General features: G+C 43.3%; 1 long non-coding RNA gene across 1 annotated transcript; it reads left to right on the plus strand.

The window, feature by feature from the left end:
* Positions 1–385: 385 nt before the first annotated feature.
* On the plus strand, positions 386–1,086 carry LOC126092604 (uncharacterized). The gene is made up of 3 exons (XR_007521368.1): positions 386–460; positions 615–725; positions 885–1,086. It is a non-coding gene; the product is annotated as an uncharacterized LOC126092604 (long non-coding RNA).
* Positions 1,087–23,058: the final 21,972 nt, after the last annotated feature.

Raw genomic sequence — 23,058 nt, forward strand, 5'->3', positions numbered from 1 at the left:
GAGCCTCGCTGTAGATTTGATCATAAAAGTCACTTGTCTTTTGTTCACTGCAATGCGAAATGTTACCACTTGGAGCGCTAGCATAGCTGCAGCGTTCTGTCTAGTGATGGGCTAAACTGCGATTTTCCGATATCAGTGATTTGTGTGAACGCTACTTTTGAGTATCTGTGATTCTTAACTGTGATTTGTCGCAGTTAAGAGTCGCAGTTAAGGAACATAGGTCGTGTATCCCTCCGCCACTGCTATTTCTGCGATTTCTGCTACTTCCGCGATTTCTGCTACTTCTGCGATTTCTGTGACTTCTGCTACTTCTGCGATTTCTGCTACTTCTGCGATTTCTGTGACTTCTGCTACTTCTGCGATTTCTGTGATTCCTGCGATATCAGCGACTTACCACCGTATGAGAAAGTTACATCTGCCAACACAGAAAATTGCATCTCAACAAACCTGTCTTTGGCAAGTATGTTTTACGTTTTTTCTTCCGTTGGCTTTAATTTTGTATTAAAGAAACAACTGTGAAAATATTAATAGTGTAATTAATATGTAAGTAGCCGTACAGTACCGTAATAGTTCGTATTTAGAAAATGAATTTTAACATATTGTTATGTTCACAGGTACCTGAACTACATTTCAGTCACTCAGTAAAGTGATAACTCAAAATATCATTGTCAACAGATCTGAAGAAATTGCCACTGCGTCTTTAGACCGTTTTCGTCAGACGAGAGGTTAGTTTCTAAGCGTTTCGATGGACTTAATTACTTCAGTGTGATCGTTCTTGCAAATGTGATATTCATTATAGCAAATATTAGCAATCTACTCTGTCAATTATATTGCTAGTAATTAATGACAGCAAAAATTGTTTAATAATCCTTGTGTTTTTGCAGACACAGTTCTGACTCTGATTACTGGTTGCTGTACGTATCTATCCACATCAAGGCTGTTTTTGAGAGAGACTCGTGAAGATTCAAGACAGTTCTTAGAGGATTTGCAGTTTAAAAGTGAAATAATTGTGAAATAAGTGTGTGAATGATTAAACTGTGTTTTATTGAAGTTGTTGTGCGATTTTAAAGGAATAATAAATGTCAAATACAGTGAGTGAATAATAAAAATCTCATTTTCCACATGTTTAAGCCGCCCTATACCCATAATTTTCCGCCACTTACTTATTGGTAAACACTTGTTGGAGAGTGACATGCCGCCCCCCCACCCCCTTTCTCCACAATCTTGGTGTGACACTGACCTGTAACTTATCCCGAAGTCTACAATATGCATTTTGAGGCTGTTGATATGAAAGTGGGAAGTACAGATCTTCCAGTTAAATCAGGAATAGCTTAAGTGCATTACTTGAAAGTAACACAGGAAAAGCTTACTTATGTAGGTGGTAGTAGTGTCGGCAAAAAGTTCTTGTGTGTGAAGTTGCCATGTAGAACACCAGGTGTAAAACTTTTCTCCCGAGTTTTGAACTGTGTCGGAACAAAAGTGAGGCATTCATATGACTGTTTTCATTTCTCTACACTTATACAGATGTCTGAGTTCTGCTGTGTTAACACTACAAAGTCCTGTAGGCATGTGGAGTATTAACCAAAACTGTCATATTGGAAGCAGAATCAAACACATTTGTTACGTTACTTGATATTTTCAGGAGAAAAAGGCAATGTTGTTTCTTATTAATATAATACATTCAGAGTCACAGCAGTATTTGACCAACCATAACTGATGCTGAATGTGCATGTCGTCATATAATATGAAGGGCTTATTTCAATAGTGTTACAAGTCCATTACCTTCACTTTTCTGTCTATAATGCGTCTGAAATTAGTGATCCAAACAAACATAAATAAAGGTTCATCTCTAGCAAGAAGCCATATGCTCGAATATTTCTGGTATCTCAAATGCAGATTTGTCAGCGCTCATTTAACTTTACGACTCTGTATCTCAAAATGAACAAAAATGGACTTGTACCACTATTGAAATAAGCCCTTCATATGCACACACAGCACATCGAACTCGTGAGGCACAAGGCTCTCATAACGAAGTACGTACGTCGGTCAACAGATGACACTAGGAAAAGTATGTTAACTGCGCTTTTTAGTTGCTACTTGCGACTCTTACTTGCGATTTGTCACAGAAATCGCAGTTTGACTCGGTAGCGAATATCGTAGTATGAACTTTGCTCAACAGATGGCAGTGCTAACTGCGCTTTTTTAGTTGCTACTTGCGACTCTTAGTTGCGACTTGTCACGGAAATCGCAGTTAGACTTGATACCGCATAGCAGAGATGGACGTAGTACGAACTTTGGCCAAAAGATGGCACTGTTAACCGCGCTTTCTAGTTGCTACTTGCGACTCTTAGTTGCGATTTGTCACGGAAATCGCAGTTAGACCCGATACCGTATCGCAGAGATGGACGTAGTACGAATTTTGGCCAACAGATGCCACTGTTAACCGCGCTTTTTAGTTGCTACTTGCGACTCTTAGTTGCGACTTGTCACTGAAATCGCAGAAAGCAGTGCTAAATTCGAGCAATAGATGGCTCAAGTCTTTGAATATGAAATACTATTTGCGACTGCTAACTGTGACTGAAATCGCAGTTAGATTCTGCAAAGTTGCTACTGTGATATCTGTGACTTCTCAGTCACTGTGATTTCTAACAGATACGCGATTTCCTGCCCACCACTAGTTCTGTCACTAGTGGTGTGTTTGTAAACATGGCTGTGAAGTTTAATTCGTGTGTGCCGTCAACTACAAAATTAATAGAAATGTATGAAGCTGATGAGGCGCTTTACAACGTGTGGCACTCTGAGTACAAAAACAGATTAACAAGACTGGAGAGCTACAAAAATAATTAGTTGCGAGATGAGGCCCGGGTGCACGGCTGACGACATTGTAAAGCGCCTCATCAGCTTCATACGTTTCTATTAATTTTGTAGTTGTGGGACACAAAATGCAATTATTATTTTGATCTACAATAAAAATAGTTGTTAATGCACATAAAGTGTATTGAACATTTATTTTCTTTCAGATATTGGTCCTTTAGTGCTTTATGAATTGCTTCACACGTTTCAGGTACTATTTTAGTTAATGTGCACTGTGGCATTCGAGTGCTGTACTGTAAGCTAGAGTAACTCTCTCCTGTAGAAGAAATCGGAGTGTTACTGTGAGCCTGTCTGCTGCATATATGGCAGTTCTTAGGTGAGTATTGTGCTTTGTGATATGACGAGACACTTAACTGAGCAAATACTGATATGTGTGCTCATCCATTCTTAAGTAATTTATGTACGAATTGACATCCTCCACTAGAAGCTCACGTAGAAAATTTTATTGAATGCTTTTATCGTCTCGTCGTAAAACCCACGCCTTCACGCAACTACGTTTCTTTTTCTTCCGCCCGCTCCTTTTCCAAATGCGCACACAGTGCCATCGCGGTACGTGCAACTGCTGCGCATAACAAGTTGTTGTTGTCAACCATCTTGAACTTTGACGAAAAATATTATGACAGCGTAATATTCCATTTTAGCGCCACGTCAAATATCTTTGTCAAACATATTTGATGAATATTTGATCATATCCTTGATCAAATATTTGTCAAAGAAATATGACAGCGTAATACCGGCCTTACTAAAAGAACCTGGCGACTTCCTGGTATCAGGGTGAGGGATGCGAGATTGTAGCCCTACCTCCACCAGACACATATGCCAGCCACTCTGTGTCTATCGTCCCAGCTCCTAACATGAGAATGCATGGAGATGTATGGCTTTCCCACCGTTTGCACAAAAACTCAGTTTACAGCAGTCTCTCTTAAATGGCTTCCTACAACCACTGTCAGCCATCCAGCTATGATGGACTGGCGCCGGGCCCAGGTAAAATGTTTTGCGAACTGGCGCCCTTCTCTCGACCCCTAAGTGGAAGGAGAAGAGTGTTTAGCCAGAAGTCCCTTTGCAGGTAAGAACCAATGAACATCGTTTCTCAGAGTCACACACATGGCCACGTTGCAGCGCTCAACATTTATGGCCCCAAATTCATCTCATCTGCCGCCTCCACTATAACCCCCCTCCTCCTACGTACAAGCTCTCTACACATCACACATGCAGTTACAAGAACATTCTGCCCACAATTTCCTCATGTAGACAAACTCACTAACCTCTCGTAGCAAATGTCGTACTGGGGAACACAGAGATCACATCCTAAAATAAGAATGTTAATCTGACTGACAATGTTGTTGTTTTGGGAGAGTAGCATGCCACCGTTCACATGAAAAACGTATTTTTTGTTTGTAATACCAATGTTCATAGATGTAGCTTTAAAAATACTATAGTAGTTCTTTCACCTACTATTTCATCCCCATAGGGTCAAATTTCCAAAGATGCCGAAACACGTATTTCTTTATTTCTGACCCAGAAACCAAACTCCAATTTTCGTAGGTCTAGCTTTAAAATTACCTTAATAGCGACACTGTTCAAAAAACCTTTCATCCTCTGTTTCCTCCCCTAAGGATTGGAATTTCGAAAAATCCCTTCTTACACAGTGCCTGCAGCATAATATCCACACCGTCTTCAAATTTCAAGTTTCTATCCTCAGCAGCCTGCGCTCGGCAATGATGTGTCAGTCGGTCACTCCCGACATATACACATCAAAAAAAGTTTTGCATAACCCTCGTTCCCAGACCTCTTGAAGATAGACGTTGACTGTGGATATTGTATCACAGACACAGTCCCTTTGACTGCCCAGAGGTGTCACAAAACCCACCCAAAGATGTAAACAACCATGATTGAGGAGCGCCTATTAGTCGGAGGGGATCAGACAGTCGATCAGTTCCAGTTATTCCACCAGGAAGGAGGTACACGGCTCGTGATGTCTGTAGTTCAACCATGCCTAGACGGTCAATACCGCGGTTCGATCGCAGCCGCATTGTTACTTTGTGCCAGGAAGGGCTCTCAACAAGGGAAGTGTCCAGCAGTCTCGGAGTAACCAAAGCGATGTTGTTCGGCCATGGAGAAGATACAGAGACACAGGAACTGTCGATGACAAGCCACGCTCAGGCCGCCCAAGCGCTACTACAGCAGTGGATGACCCGTACCTACGGATTATGGCTCGGAGGAACCCTGACAGCAACGCCACCATGTTGAATAATGCTCTTCGTGCAGCCACTCAGACTGAGCGCAAAAGGCTTGCATGATGCGCAACTTCACTCCCGACATCCATGGCGAATTCCATCTTTGCAACCACGACACCATGCATTGCGGTAGAGATGGGCACAGCAACATGCCGAATGGACCGCCCCTGACTGGCATCACGTTCTCTTCACCAATGAGTGTCGCATATGCCTTCAACCAGACAATCGCAGGAGACGTGTTTGGAGCCAACCTGGTCAGGCTGAACGCCTTAAACACACTGTGCAGCGAGTGCAACAAGGTGGAGGTTCCCTGCTGTTTTGGGGTGGCATTATGTGGGGCCGACGTATGCCGTAGGTGGTCATGGAAGGCGACGTAATGGCCGACCAATAGTGCAACCATATCGGCAGCATATTGGCGAGGCATTCGTCTTCATGGACGTCCTGTGAATGACTTCCTTGAGGTTGACGTCATCGCTCTGCTAGAGTGGCCAGCATGTTCTCCAGACATGAACCCTATCGAAACATCCCTCTCTGAGGGTTCTAAGCCGAATCGCCGTTGAGTAACAGGACAATCTGGACTAACAGTGCCTTGATGAACTTGTGGATAGTATGTCACAACGAAGACAGGCATGCATCAATGCAAGAGGACGTACTACTGGCTATTAGAGGTACCGGTGTGTACAGCAGTCTGGACCACCACCTCTGAAGGTCTCGCTATATGGTGGTACAACATGCAATGTGTGGGTTTCATGAGCAATAAAAAGGGTGGAAATGATGTATATGTTGATCTCTATTCCAGCGTTCTGCACTGGTTCCGGAACTCGTGGAACCGAGGTGATGTAAAACTTTTTTGTTGTGTTTATAATGTGTGTATATAGAGATTTCAGAAGAAATTTGATTGTTGCCATCACCTGCAACGTTAAAGAGTGCCCTCTATCCGTACTAATGGATTTAAAATACAATACTGAAATAATTCTTATATAAAATATTCATTTCCGTAACGTATAAGCATTGATGAGGATTTCCTAGCTTTGCAAACATATTAAAATTTAAAATAATCATTTATATTAATTTTTTCAAAAAAACTGACTGCTGCATAGTGCCTGTGGCGTTAAGGAATGCCCTCTATGTGGATTAAAATACCATACTGATATAAGTAATGCGTAAAGCATTCCAAGGCATGAATAGAAGATTTATTATCGGGAAAACTTACCTGCGCGGCCCCTCCCACCGGGGGTTCAAGTCCTCCCTCGGGCATGGGTGTGTGTGTTGTTCTTAGGATAAGTTAGTTTAAGTAGTGTGTAGGTCTAGGGACCGATGACCTCAGCAGTTTGGTCCCTTTTCACAGACGTTTGAACATTTTGGGAAAACTTACGTAACTTTTAAGAAACTTTTAAAAATGACTCTTCTCTTCTTCCTATTGACGAATGTAAAGAGAGCGTCAGGCCGAAAGCGGTGCCACATTGATGTTCCGTTCGTCGTGACAAATTCGCTATTACCCGTGTATCGCGTGCTGCCGCCGCTGAGGCTAGATAGAGCGTCCTGGCCCATTCCAAATCTAGTAAGGTTAAAACAAGTCTTTGAAAATTCTATAATCAGATAGAGTTTGGAGAGCACGTGAAAAATAGCAAACACGTACTTAGCACAATAGGTGAACAAAGTGAGATATTACAAAGGACTCGAAGAAAGTCATATCTGAATGCTCTGGGAGACCTTGAGAAGTACACTCGCGAAATAAAAGCCGTGGAAAAAAACTGCTGAATGAACAAAGCGATTTTGCACATAGTAATGACTGGCAAGGGAACCTCCCCATCGCATCCCCCCTCAGATTTAGTTATAAGTTGGCACAGTGGATAGGCCTTGAAAAACTGAACACAGATCAATCGAGAAAACAGGAAGAAGTTGTGTGGAACTATGAAAAAAAATAAGCAAAATATACAAACTGAGTAGTCCATGTGCAAGATAGGCAACATCAAGGATAATCTGAGCTCAGGAGTGCTGTGGTCCCGTGGTTAGCGTGAGCAGCTGTGGAATGCGAGGTCCTTGCTTCAAGTCTTCCTTCGAGTAAAACTTTTAATTTTTTATTTTCAGACAATTATTATCTGTCCGTCCGTCCGTCCGATGCGAGGTAACTGCCCCGTAGTATGGGGACGCTACACCTAAACAAACATCGAAACACACGACGTCAGTCGACTACAGCGCACGGAAGAGAGAGTATTCCTGCTAACGAGGCTCCCTGGCTGGCAGTTGACTGTTCGCTACTTTATCGCATCCACAAGAAAACCTAAATCGTGCAAGGTAGAAGAATCTTTTTACCCATTCGCCAAGTGTACAAGTTAGGTGGGTCGACAACATATTCCTGTCATGTGACGCACATGCCGTCACCAGTGTCATATAGAATATATCAGACGTGTTTTCCTGTGGAGGAATCGGTTGACCTATGACCTTGCGATCAAATGTTTTCGGTTCCCATTGGAGAGGCACGTCCTTTCATCTACTAATCGCACGGTTTTGCGGTGCGGTCGCAAAACACAGACACTAAACTTATTACAGTGAATAGAGACGTCAATGAACGAACGGACAGATCATAACTTTGAGAAAATAAAGAAAGTAAACTTTTCACTCGAGGGAAGACTTAAACCAAGGACCTCTCGTTCCGCAGCTGCTCACGCTAACCACGGCGCTCCTGAGCTCAGACTATCCTTGATGTTGCCTATCTTCAGTTTGTATATTTTGCTTATTTTTTTCATAGTTCCACACAACTTGTCCTGTTTTCTCGATTGATCTGTGTTCAGTTTTTCAAGGCCTATCCACTGTGCAAACTTATAACTAAATCTGAGGGGTGTGCGATGGGGAGGTTCCCTTGTGAGAGATTTTCTAAGATTTGTTTTAGCCTCTCTATATTCGAGATGCGCTAGGACGCAGCAGCATCCGCGGTACACTAGAAGCGGCGAATTTGACACGACAAAGGGAATACCAGTGCGGCACTGCTTTCGGCCTGACTTTTATGCCGCTTCCCTTACAGTTGTCCAATAGAAAGAAGAAAAGACACGACTCTAGAAGTTTATTGAAAGTTATTTATGTTTCTTCTGTAGAAAAAACGTATTTGATAAACTAGGAAATCTTCATTAATGTCTTGTGTTTAATGCTTTGAACTGTTTTATCTATGAATTGTTTCAGTATGGGATATTAACCCGTACAGGGGGCAGTTATGCACCACTCAAAAAGTTTCTCAAAAAATTAATTTAATTTTTTTAAATTTTATATGTCTGAAAAGCTGGGAAATCCTCATTATCATTTTATTTATAATACTTAGGAATGGTTTGTATACAAATAATTTCAGTATTGTGTTTTAAATCCGTTGGTACGGATAGGGGGCCCTTTTTAACGCTGCTGGCGTTTGTATTCATCAAATTTCATTTAAAATCTTAGCATAAAGCGGCAGCATGCAAGTATTATTGTAATATATGATAGTATACTTTGTAACTGCAGCACATGGTATGTAACACAACTTCCTTACTGTAATTAGATGAAAAAAAATTAAAGTTTGTAAACATTGGATAAGAATTTAATTGTAACTTATTTCTTGTATAACAGATCTGAAAAAGATGGACAACATTGCACGAAACCGGTAATTTCGAAATAAAATCAGCGATCGACAGACAGAAAAACAAGCATTTTTAATTTTTTATTTGTTTAGAGCCACCTGAGAACAACGAAGCGCCAAATTTAATAAGGTCACATAAGAAAACAGTGCATAGAAATGAAGCAGGGAAGTCCAACAATTGCTTTCTTTGTTGTTACTTTACTGTAGGCAGCCACGGCATATCAGTATCTGGGGGTTTCTGGACGGAGATAGTTCATGCGGAACGTCCACAAAAACCTGGAAGTGGGGAAGACAGATGCCTGACTCGGATTTACCGAATGAATACCTAGGAAGTGTGATTCACGCATGAAAGAGGTGTCGTTTACAACATTTTTATGCGACCACTCTTGAGTATCGTTTGTCATCCAGGAACACTATCAAGTTGGATAAACGAAAGGTGCAGGAGAGATTCAAAGGAGAGGTCCACAATTCGCGAAGGGTTCGTTTAACAAGCGTAAGAGTCTCGCGGAAATAGTAATGCGGACGTCGGGTTCACAATTTAAATACCCTGATTAACTAGAAGTAAGGACAGTGAGTACATAGGGTCCCCAACGCGGTGTTTACGAACGAAGCTTTGTAAACACACGTAGTGGGAAACTCTACTTCAGTGTGCACAATTATGAAATTGAAAATAGAGGAAATATAATTTTTTTTCACACAATAACTGGGAGGTTGTCGTAGCCATAGGCAGTGCTTGAATATCCCACAACACTGCATTTGCGTAACAGCAATATTACAGAATAACAGTAAGCATTCATACGCACACCCATACAAATAACGCCATAATCCATATAAAATTATACTGTGCAGGTAATAAAAGTCTGCTACGTGGCTAATGAACTATAGAAATATTGTAAGGAAGAATTCAGGTGAAGTCAGATAAAATAAATTTAGCAGAAAATAGTGTTTCTGATCAAAGTTGTGCTTCAGTTTGAAAGTAATGACTACTATCCTACTATTCTGCGGAGATCTGGGGTGCAAATTTCTCGACCTCCGCTATCGGGTGGAGAAATGTAGGGTCCCCCTGAATAGGTCAGGCGTGCACTACACGCCGGAAGCGGCTACAAGGGTAGCGGAGTACGTGTGGAGTGCACATGGGGGTTTTTTAGGTTAGAGAATCCCCTCCCTAGGCCCGACAAGACGCCTCCTGAGACGCGGCAAGACAGGAGTAGGCAAAATGCAACAGGGAATAACAATATTAATGTGCTAATAGTGAACTGCAGGAGCGTCTATAGAAAGGTCCCAGAACTGCTCTCATTAATAAACGATCACAACGCCCATATAGTACTAGGGACAGAAAGTTGGCTGAAACCAGACGTAAACAGTAACGAAATCCTAAACTCAGATTGGAATGTATACCGCAGAGACAGGCTGAACAGTGAAGGGGGAGGCGTGTTTATAGCGGTAAGAAGTGCAATAGTATCGAAGGAAATTGACGGAGATCCGAAATGTGAAATGATTTCGGTGAAGGTCGCGGTTAAAGCAGGCTCAGACATGGTAATTGGATGTCTCTATAGGCCCCCTGGCTCAGCAGCTGTTGTGGCTGAGCACCTGAAGGATAATTTGGAAAATATTTCGAGTAGATTTCCCCACCATGTTATAGTTCTGGGCGGAGATTTTAATTTGCCGGATATAGACTGGGAGACTCAGACGTTCATAACGGGTGGCAGGGACAAAGAATCCAGTGAAATTTTTTTAAGTGCTTTATCTGAAAACTACCTTGAGCAGTTAAACAGAGAACCGACTCGTGGCGATAACATATTAGACCTTCTGGTGACAAACAGACCCGAACTATTTGAAAAAGTTAACGCAGAACAGGGAATCAGTGATCATAAAGCGGTTACGGCATCGATGATTTCAGCCGTAAATAGGAATATTAAAAAGGGTAGGAAGATTTTTCTGTTTAGAAAAAGTGACAAAAAGCAGATATCAGAGTACCTGTTGGCTCAACACAAAAGTTTTGTCTCAAGTACTGATAGTGTTGAGGATCAGTGGACAAAGTTCAAAACCATCGTACAATATGCGTTAGATGAGTATGTGCCAAGCAAGATCGTAAGAGATGGAAAAGAGCCACCGTGGTTCAACAACCGAGTTAGGAAACTGCTGCGGAAGCAAAGGGAACTTCACAGCAAACATAAACATAGCCAAAGCCTTGCAGACAAACAAAAATTACGCGAAGCGAAATGTAGTGTGAAGAGAGCTATGCGAGAGGCGTTCAATGAATTCGAAAGTAAAATTCTATGTACTGACTTGGCAGAAAATCCTAAGAAATTTTGGTCTTATGTCAAAGCGGTAGGTGGATCAAAACAAAATGTCCAGACAATCTGTGACCAAAATGGTACTGAAACAGAGGATGACAGACTAAAGGCCGAGATACTAAATGTCTTTTTCCAAAGTTGTTTCACAGAGGAAGATTGCACTGTAGTTCCTTCTCTAGATTGTCGCACAGATGACAAAATGGTAGATATCGAAATAGACGACAGAGGGATAGAGAAACAATTAAAATCGCTCAAAAGAGGAAAGGCCTCTGGACCTGATGGGATACCAGTTCAATTTTATACAGAGTACGCGAAGGAACTTGCCCCCCTTCTTGCAGCGGTGTACCGTAGGTCTCTAGAAGAGTGTAGCGTTCCAAAGGATTGGAAAAGGGCACAGGTCATCCCCGTTTTCAAGAAGGGACGTCGAACAGATGTGCAGAACTATAGACCTATATCTCTAACGTCGATCAGTTGTAGAATTTTGGAACACGTATTGTGTTCGAGTATAATGACTTTTCTGGAGACTAGAAATCTACTCTGTAGGAATCAGCATGGGTTTCTAAAAAGACGGTCATGTGAAACCCAGCTCGCGCTATTCGTCCACGAGACTCAGAGGGCCATAGACACGGGTTCACAGGTAGATGCCGTGTTTCTTGACTTCCGCAAGGCGTTCGATACAGTTCCCCACAGTCGTTTATTGAACAAAGTAAGAGCATATGGACTATCAGACCAATTGTGTGATTGGATTGAGGAGTTCCTAGATAACAGGACGCAGCATGTTATTCTCAATGGAGAGAAGTCTTCCGAAGTAAGAGTAATTTCAGGTGTGCCGCAGGGGAGTGTCATAGGACCGTTGCTGTTCGCAATATACATAAATGACCTGGTGGATGACATGGGAAGTTCACTGAGGCTTTTTGCAGATGATGCTGTGGTGTATCGAGAGGTTGTAACAATGGAAAATTGTACTGAAATGCAGGAGGATCTGCAGCGAATTGACGCATGGTGCAGGGAATGGCAACTGAATCTCAATGTAGACAAGTGTAATGTGCTGCGAATACACAGAAAGATAGATCCTTTATCATTTAGCTACAAAATAGCAGGTCAGCAACTGGAAGCAGTTAATACCATTAATTATCTGGGAGTACGCATTAGGAGTGATTTAAAATGGAATGATCATATAATGTTGATTGTCGGTGAAGCAGATGCCAGACTGAGATTCATTGGAAGAATCCTAAGGAAATGCAATCCGAAAACAAAGGAAGTAGGTTACAGTACGCTTGTTCGCCCACTGCTTGAATACTGCTCAGCAGTGTGGGATCCGTACCAGATAGGGTTGATACAAGACATAGAGAAGATCCAACGGAGAGCAGCGCGCTTCGTTACAGGATCATTTAGTAATCGCGAAAGCGTTACGGAGATGATAGATAAACTCCAGTGGAAGACTCTGCAGGAGAGACGCTCAGTAGCTCGGTACGGGCTTTTGTCAAAGTTTCGAGAACATACCTTCACCGAAGAGTCAAGCAGTATATTGCTCCCTCCTACGTATATCTCGCGAAGAGACCATGAGGATAAAATCAGAGAGATTAGAGCCCACACAGAGGCATACCGACAATCCTTCTTTCCACGAACAATACGAGACTGGAATAGAAGGGAGAACCGATAGAGGTACTGAAGGTACCCTCCGCCACACACCGTCAGGTGGCTTGCGGAGTATGGATGTAGATGTAGATGTAGATATTGTGATAGGTTTAAAGATTATTAAAAAAAGGTCAATTTAATTGAAAATATTTTTCAGTTAATGAAACTAAAAGAAGTCATTCAGAAGACACACATTAAAAAATCTGCTATTCAACTTAGCTGACTAAACGCATTGTTGCAGATGACGTCATAAATTATTGGGAGACTGGTATGTTTCTCTCTTCCTTTCTGCATCTCCGTGGCGATCTTACGCTTTAACAGTGCTCTGCTGACATGCAGGTTCCATGGATTCAGGAGGTTGTCTCCATACTCGTACACATCCATTTGCTCGATACAATTTGAAACGGGACTCGACCGACCAGGCAACATGTTTCCAATCAACAATCCAATGTCGGTGTTGACGGGCCCAGGCGAGGCGTAAAATTTTGTGTCGCGCAGCCTTCTGTTCCGAAAGCCCATATCGATGATGTTTCGTTGAATGGCTCGCACACTGACACTTTTTGATGGCCCAGCATTGAAATTTGCAACAATTTGCCGAACGGAAGTCTTAGAATTGGAAGGAAAAACAGCATTGGCCGTATTTTGTTGTTTTATTGTCAGCAAAATCGATTTTCGGTCACTTAGCGACCATCCTCAGTACTGTAATATACAATTAAAATTGGTAGGCACTGGTATCAAGCTATAACCACAAGCTTAGAGCGATCACATAAACCAGTGCCTACCAATTTTAATTGTATATTACAGCACTGAGGATGGTCACTAAGCGACCGAAAAACCGATTTTGCTGACAATAAAACTACAAATTACGGCCAATGCTGATTTTCCTTCCAATTCTATCCACGTTTTGGTCGTGGTGCACACAACACGCCACGGAGTCGTCAACCACTTAAGTCTTGATAACATGCCTTTGTAGCAGCAGTAACCGATATAACAACTGCGCCATACAGATGTTGTCTTATATAGGCGTTGCCGGCAGCAACGCCGTATTCTGCCTGTTTACATAACTCTGTATTTGAATACACATGCCTATACCAGTTTCTTTGGTGCTTCCGTTTATATAAAATGTGTGTGTGTGTGTTTTCTGCGTTTGTTCTGATGGCTCGTTCCCCGTCATAATGTTAACTGTGAATGTGATCTATAGAACAAGTAAGTAACTAATTAATTAACTAACTAACTTTTCGCCGGCCGCTGTAACCGAGCGGTTCTAAGCGCTTCAGTTTGGAGCCGCGCAACTGCTACGGTCGCAGGTTCGAATCCTGCCTCGGGCATGGATGTGTGTGATGTCCTTAGGTTAGTTAGGCTTAAGTGGTTCTAAGTTCTAGGGGACTGATGACCTCAGATGTTAAGTCCCATAGTGCTCAGAGTCATTTGAACTAACCTTTTTCGGGAGGACGACGGTTCAATACCGCGTCCGGCCATCCTGTTTTAGGTTTTCTTTGATTTCCCCAAATCGTTCCAGCCAAATGCCGGGATGGTTCCTTTTAAATGGCTCTGAGCACTATGGGACTCAACTTCTGAGGTCACTAGTCCCCTAGAACTTATAACTAGTTAAACCTAACTAACCTAAGAACATCACACACATCCATGCCCGAGGCAGGATTCGAACCTGCAACCGTAGCGATCTCGCGGTTCCAGACTGCAGCGCCTAGAACAGCTTGGCCACTTCGGCCGGCGGTTCCTTTGAAAGGGCACGGCCGACTTCCTTCCCCATCCTTCCCTAATCCGATGAGACCGATGACCTCGCTGTTTGGTCTTTTCCCTCCCCCCCCCCCCCCCGCCCTCTCCCCAAAACGACACAACCCAACACAACTAGCTTTTCATTCCTAGCCGTGGCTGGGGAATTTTCTGAAGTTTTTACTGGGTAAATATTGAATATTTAATGAACTATGCTAAAAGTGCCATTACGTTGTTAATTTTTTATGGGAATAATTACGTTGCAGCAACAGCACTGCAGTAAGATAACCGAATGTGGTAGAGTAGGTGCAGTGTTATTAATGAAGATACCTAAAGGCCAGATGTTTTATGTTTTTCTAATGTACAGTGAACATGAACTTTTATTCTAAGTCGTACAGCTGATCATAAAGTATGAACTAATGAGAAACAAAACATAGATCAAATTTTAAACCGCTTTTTTTGCTCAAATCAGACTGCTGTACTCCCTTTTGTCACAAAGAACAGAGAGAGACGGAGAGAGGAAGAGATGCGCACTGTTTGTGTTTTCTTGTTGTCTTACCGCAAGGGCGGTAGGCTGGCTCCGGCCGCAGCGCGTTGGGCCCTCCGCTCGTGGCTGTAGCAGCGTTACAGCGGGGGAGTCAGTCGACGTCGACTGCTGGAGGGGAGGGGAGGGCAGGGGTGGCGCTGGGTGAGAACCGTCACCCGCCAGCTCCTTCCCTACCTACGACTGCGGCTTCTAATCGCGCAGTCGAAGCACAACAGCATATTAAAGGCAGACGGCATTCGTAATCCTCATTCATTCCTGAAGAACGCTACCATTGTAATAGCTGCGCCGTTGTGTATCGTGCTGCGTTTAAAAGTACGTCGCTCAGTGTGTGTGCTGATCTCAAGATCATGACTTTTGCACGAAGTGCAATTGCCAATCGGCCTTTCCTCATTTGAGGTGATTCCTCTTATCTCGAGTTTCGTAGAGTAGAGTAATAATTGAGCTACTGCGGTGGGCCAACTAAATGGAAAAGATCAGATTTATTTAAGAATTTTTAACATCGTGCAGCCCTGTCAGCAACTGTGATAATTGAACATGTAACACGTCAGCCTCAGCTGCAAACAAATCTTTACCCAGGTTTCAGCCAAAATAATTTGGCCTTCTTCAGGAACCAGTGACACTAAACTACTGCATGCCAAAGTTTGGCCATGTGAAGTATAAAACTGTAGCACCGTAGTAACCAGTCAGAAATCTACAATGTTTGGGCTGGAGAGAAACAGCAGGCCCCACTGCACGGACGAGCACGGCAGGCCGCGAAAGCTGCTCCGGAACTAAACGTGGCGAGCTGCTGTGTACCGAGCATTGCTGGTAGCCAAGCGCATGCGCGCCTGGAAATATACGAGGGCAGTTCAATAAGTAATGCAACACATTTTTTTTTCTCGGCCAGTTTTGGTTGAAAAAACCGGAAATTTCTTGTGGAATATTTTCAAACATTCCCGCTTCGTCTCGTATAGTTTCATTGACTTCCGACAGGTGGCAGCGCTGTACGGAGCTGTTAAAATGGCGTCTGTAACGGATGTGCGTTGCAAACAACGGGCAGTGATCGAGTTTCTTTTGGGGGAAAACCAGGGCATCTCAGATATTCGTAGGCGCTTGCAGAATGTCTACGGTGATCTGGCAGTGGACAAAAGCACGGTGAGTCGTTGGGCAAAGCGTGTGTCATCATCGCCGCAAGGTCAAGCAAGACTGTCTGATCTCCCGCGTGCGGGCCGGCCGTGCACAGCTGTGACTCCTGCAATGGTGGAGCGTGCGAACACACTCGTTCGAGATGATCGACGGATCACCATCAAACAACTCAGTGCTCAACTTGACATCTCTGTTGGTAGTGCTGTCACAATTGTTCACCAGTTGGGATATTCAAAGGTTTGTTCCCGCTGGGTCCCTCGTTGTCTAACCGAACACCATAAAGAGCAAAGGAGAACCATCTGTGCGGAATTGCTTGCTCGTCATGTGGCTGAGGGTGACAATTTCTTGTCAAAGATTGTTACAGGCGATGAAACATGGGTTCATCACTTCGAACCTGAAACAAAACGGCAATCAATGGAGTGGCGCCACACCCACTCCCCTACCAAGAAAAAGTTTAAAGCCATACCCTCAGCCGGTAAAGTTATGGTCACAGTCTTCTGGGACGCTGAAGGGGTTATTCTGTTCGATGTCCTTCCCCATGGTCAAACGATCAACTCTGAAGTGTATTGTGCTACTCTTCAGAAATTGAAGAAACGACTTCAGCGTGTTCGTAGGCACAAAAATCTGAACGAACTTCTCCTTCTTCATGACAACGCAAGACCTCACACAAGTCTTCGCACCCGAGAGGAGCTCACAAAACTTCAGTGGACTGTTCTTCCTCATGCACCCTACAGCCCCGATCTCGCACCGTCGGATTTCCATATGTTTGGCTCAATGAAGGACGCAATCCGTGGGAGGCACTACGCGGATGATGAAGAAGTTATTGATGCAGTACGACGTTGGCTCCGACATCGACCAGTGGAATGGTACCGTGCAGGCATACAGGCCCTCATTTCAAGGTGGCGTAAGGCCGTAGCATTGAATGGAGATTACGTTGAAAAATAGTGTTGTGTAGCTAAAAGATTGGGGAATAACCTGGTGTATTCCAATGCTGAATAAAACAACCCCTGTTTCAGAAAAAAATGTGTTGCATTACTTATTGAACTGCCCTCGTAATTTGGCCTTCTTCAGAAACCAGTGACACTAAACTACTGCATGCCAAAGTTTGGCCATGTGAAGTATAAAACTGTAGTAACCAGTCAGAAATCTACAATGTTTGGGCTGGAGAGAAACAGCAGGCCCCACTGCACGGACGAGCACGGCAGGCCGCGAAAGCTGCTCCGGAACTAAACGTGGCGAGCAGCTGTGTACCGGGCATTGCTGATAGCCAAGCGCATGCGCGCCTGGAAATATAGATACATAACAGTAGCTACCTTTACATTGTTGTAGTTGTTGTGGTCTTCAGTCCAGAGACTGGTTTGATGAAGCTCTCCATGCTACTCTGTCCTGTGCAAGCTTAGAAGCCGACCTCGGGGACCGAGCGAGGTGGCGCATTGGTTGGACACTGAACTCGCATTCGGGAGGACGACGGTTCAATCCCGCGTCCGGCCATCCTGATTTAGGTTTTCCGTGATTTCCCTAAATCACTCCAGGCCAATGCCGGGATGGTTCCTCTGAAAGGGCACGGCCGGCTTCCTTCCCCATCCTTCCCTAATCCGATGAGACCGATGACCTCGCTGTCTGGTCTCCTTCCCCAAAACAACCCAACCCGACCTCGGGGAAGATCAGTATGGATTCCGTAGAAATTTTGGAACACGTGAGGCAATACTGACCCTACGACTTATCTTAGAAGCTAGATTAAGGAAAGGCAAACCTACGTTTCTAGCATTTGTAGACTTAGAGAAAGCTTTCAACAATGTTGACTGGAATACTCTGTTTCAGATTCTGAAGGTGGCAGGGGTAAAATACAGGAAGCGAAAAGTTATTTACAATTTGTACAGAAACCAGATGGCACCTATAAGAATCGAAGTGCATGAAAGGGAAGCAGTGGTTGGGAAGGGAGTGAGGCAGGGCTGTAGCCTCTCCCCGATGTTATTCAATCTGTATATTAAGCAAGCAGTAAAGGACACAAAAGAAAAATTCGGAGTTGGTATTAAAATCCATGGAGAAATTAGGAATTGGATTAATATAACCATTAAAACCTTTAATAGCGTAATATGTAAAAGAACTTACTTCTGAAGAGAACGATACCCCTACGACAGATTCGGAGCCCGTAAGAAAGACTAGCTATTACTCGGCAAAATTATTTCCCAATTTTGAATAGATTGCTCAAACTTTATCTGGTTAATTAATAAACGTATGTGTAGCTATTTACAGAAATGATCTGTAATATCGTGGAGAGTACATTAGTATGACTAAGCATCAATAAACGCAACAGCGCCTAAAAACTTAAAAGTAGATGAATTTGAATTAACAAAGCATTAGTAGCAGTAATGAAGATAGCATTAACACAAGCCGGCTGGAGTGGCCGAGCGGTTCCAGGAGTTCCTCGACAGAATAGAAGGAGTGAGCCATGAGGAAACTTTTCAGTTTAGACATAAAAGCGTTTGGGCTGCTGCTAAGATTTTTGAGTTCTTGTGGTAGCTTATCGAAAATGGATGCAGCAGAATACTGCACTCCTTTCTGCACAAGAGTCAAGGAAGTGCATTTCACATGCAGATTTGATTTCTGCCTAGTATTAACTGAGTGAAAATTGCTAACTCTTGGGAATAAGCTAATATTGCTAACAACAAACGACATTAAAGAAAATATGAGGACAATGTCAGAATTCCCAGACTATTGAATAGGGGTCGACAAGAGGTTCTCGAACTTACATCACATATAGCTCGAACAGCCCGTTTTTGAGCCAAAAATACCCTTTTTGGATCAGAAGAATTACCCCAAAAAGCCGGCCGGTGTGGCCGAGCGGTTCTAGGCGCTTCAGTCTGGAACCGCGCGACCGCTACGGTCGCAGGTTCGAATCCTGCCTCGGGCATGGATGTGTGTGATGTCCTCAGAAGTTAAGTCCCATAGTGCTCAGAGCCATTTGAACCAAGCCATTAACAAAAATTGCCTAGGGTAGTTAGAAACTGGGTAAGCCTAGCAGAACACACAGGTAGTAACTAGACACGATGTAACACGTTAATCGTGGTACTAAAAAAGTATAAAGCTAAGTGTTAGGTTTCCGAGGACCTTTTTATAAATTTGCCATAAATACAATGGAACAATATACATGCACGTATGTTGTGTCAAATTACATATTCTTAGTAAACCATATCTTTTCTTTTCTTTTTGTCTTTTTCTTTTATTATATCTGATTTTTGCAGATGATATGGTAATATGGGGTGATAAAGAGGTAGATGTACAGTTACAGCTTGATGCGTGGAAGGAAATAATTAAAAGGTATGGATTAAAAATAAATAAAGATAAGAGTGAAGTTATGGTATTTGGAAGAGAGAAAGGAATCAACGGAAATATTACCTTGAATTGAGAACCCCTCAAAGTGGTAGAAAGTTTCTCTTATTTAGGGAGTGAAATATCTAGGGATGGAAGAATAGCTAACGAAATTAATAGGAGGCTACCGAAGGGAGGCAATTTCTACTAAACAATAAAACACCTGATTCGGAATAAGGAAGTTTCAGAAAAAGCAAAACTTCTTATGTATAAGAATTATTACTTCCCTATTGTCACCTATTGTGGAGAAACATGGACAATGACAGAAAGGGACTGGAGCAGACTGCAAGCATGGGAAATGAAATTTCTCAGAGCAGTTAAGGGAAAAACAAGAATGGACAGAGTAAGGAATGTAGAGATTAGAAAGGAACTTAAACAAGAAAGTATGAGAGAATAAATTGAAAAAAAAGAGATTAAGATGGTATGGGCATGTTAAGAGGATGCATGGGCAGAGATTCCCCAAAATTATGGAAGAACTAAAGATGGATGGGAAAAGACCTAGAGGGCGCCCAAGAACACGGTGGAAAATGGGAGTGAGAATATCTGTAGAAAGGAGAGGTGTGACCTGGCAGCAAGTGGAGAAAGAAAAGTGGTGGGAGGACCGAGCCAAATGGAGAGGACTCGTCAGCACCCAGACCCGGCAGTAGCTGGAACGGGATTCGGATATAGATAGTAAACCATAATGGTTGAGAGAAAGAACAGCAGCAGTGCCTAAATATTTTGTACTTAAATAATAAGTTAGTGTCCAGGGGTGTTAAACCGACATTGTCTAACACTGATTAATGAAAGACCAGAAGTTAACCATAAGTGTCAGTAAGACTGGCTGTACTACGCCACAGTCCTCTATATATATATATATATATATATATATATATATATATATATATATATATATATATATATATATATATATAGGGTGTTACAAAAAGGTACGGCCAAACTTTCAGGAAACATTTCTCACACACAAAGATAGAAAATATGTTATGTGCACATGTGTCCGGAAACGCTTACTTTCCATGTTAAAGCTCATTTTATTCCTTCTCTTCAAATCACATTAATCATGGAATGGAAACACACAGCAACAGAACGTACCAGCGTGACTTCAAACACTTTGTTACAGGAAATTTTGAAAATGTCCTCCGTTAGCGAGGATACATGCATCCACCCTCCATCGCATGGAATCCCTGGTGCGCTGGTGCAGCCCTGGAGAATGACGTATTGTATCACAGCCGTCCACAATACGTGCACGACGAGTCTCTACATTTGGTACCGGGGTTGCGTAGACAAGAGCTTTCAAATGCCCCCATAAATGAAAGTCAAGAGGGTTGAGGTCAGGAGAGCGTGGAGGCCATGGAATTGGTCCGCCTCTACCAATCCATCGGTCACCGAATCTGTTGTTGAGAAGCGTACGAACACTTCGACCGAAATGTGCAGGAGCTCCATCGTGCATGAACCACGTGTTGTGTCGTACTTGTAAAGGCGCATGTTCTAGCAGCACAGGTAGAGTATCCCGTATGAAATCATGATAATGTGTTCCATTGAGCGTAGGTGGAAGAACATACTGACGAAACTAAAATGAGCTCTAACGTGGAAATTAAGCGTTTCCGGACACAAGTCCACATAACATCTTTTCTTTATTTGCGTGTGAGGAATGTTTCCTGAAAGTTTGGCCGTACCTTTTTGTAACACCATATATATATATAGGGTGAGTCACCTAACGTTACCGCTGGTTATATTTCGTAAACCACATCAAATACTGACGAACCAATTCCACAGACCGAACGTGAGGAGAGGGGCTAGTGTAATTATTTAATACAAACCATACAAAAATGCACGGAAGTATGTTTTTAACACAAACCTACGTTTTTTTAAATGGAACCACGTTAGTTTTGTTAGCACATCTGAACATATAAACAAATACGTAATCAGTGCCGTTTGTTGCATTGTAAAATGTTAATTACATCCGGAGATATTGTAACCTAAAGTTGACGCTTGAAACCCCCGACGTTCAGTTGCGTGTTGTAACAAACACGGGCCACTGTCGGCGAACACCATCTGCAGGGACATGTTTATGATGATGACCGTGTTTACGAGTGTGGCTCTAGTGCACTGTTGTGGTTTGGTCTAGCTGTCGCAGTGTCCGCATGTAGCGCTTGCTGCTATTGTTATTCTGCATTCGTCTCCGCACGCAGACCAACTGTAGTACACCGTGTTACCAGACGTCTGTGATAGTGTAGTGTTGTAGGAACTGTGACCATAGTGTATTCGAACTCTGAAAAGGCGGATATGATACTCATCTACGGCGAGTGTCGACGAAATGCAGCTGAAGCCTGCAGGGTGTATGCAGAACGGTACCCGGACAGAGAGCATCCAACGTGCCGCACATTGCAAAATATCTACCGCCAACTGTACGCAACAGGTATGGTCGTAGCACGCAAACGGGTCCGTAACAGGCCCGTCACAGGAGAAGCGGGTGCAGTTGGTGTGTTAGCTGCTGTTACCATGAACCCACACATGAGTACACGGGACATTGCGAGAGCCGGTGGACTGAGTCAAAGTAGTGTCATGCGCATACTGAATCGTCACCGCTTTCACCTGTTTCATGTGTCGCTACATCAGCAATTACATGGTGATGACTTTAATCATCGAGTGCAATTCTGTCAATGGGCATTAACAGAGAATGCGTTGCAGTTCTACCTGTTTACCGATGAAGCGGGTTTCACAAACCACGGGGCAGTGAATCTACGGAACATGCATTACTGGTCCGTGGACAGTCCTCGCTGGCTCAGACAGGTAGAGCGACAGCGACCGTGGACTGTAAATGTATGGTGCGGAATCATTGGCGACCACCTCATTGGTCCTTACTTCATTGCAGGGGCCCAAACAGCTGCAACATACATCGCGTTTCTACAGAATGATCTGCCAATGTTGCTCGAAAATGTCCCACTGGAAACGCGTCGACGTATGTGGTGTCAGCATGATGGTGCACCTGCACATTCCGCAATTAACACTAGGCTGACCCTTGACAGGATGTTCGACGGGCGTTTCATAGGACGTGGAGGACGCATAAATTGGCCAGCCCGTTCTCCTGATCTTACACCTCTGGACGTCTTTCTGTGGGGTACGTTAAAGGAGAATGTGTACCGTGATGTGCCTACAACCCCAGAGGATATGAAACAACGTATTGTGGCAGCCTGCGGCGACATTACACCAGATGTACTGCGGCGTGTACGACATTCATTACGCCAGAGATTGCAATTGTGTGCAGCAAATGATGGCCACCACATTGAACATCTATTGGCCTGACATGTCGGGACACACTCTATTCCACTCCTTAATTGAAAACGGAAATCACGTGTGTACGTGTACCTCACCCCTCATGGTAATGTACATATGCGTCAGTGAAAAAGACCAATGAAAAGGTGTTAGCATGTGGACGTAATGAGCTGTTCCAGTCTCTTCTGTGCCTAAGGCCATTCACCGTTCCCTTTGGATCCCTACGTAATTCGGTGCTCTCCGATACACACGATCGAACAGCGGAGGAATGGTAATCAAGCGTCAACTTTAGGTTACAATATCTCCGGATGTAATTAACACTTTACAATGCAACAAACGGCACTGATTACG

Source organism: Schistocerca cancellata, chromosome 7 (assembly GCF_023864275.1).
Source record: "Schistocerca cancellata isolate TAMUIC-IGC-003103 chromosome 7, iqSchCanc2.1, whole genome shotgun sequence".
NCBI classification, from domain to species: Eukaryota; Metazoa; Arthropoda; class Insecta; order Orthoptera; family Acrididae; genus Schistocerca; species Schistocerca cancellata.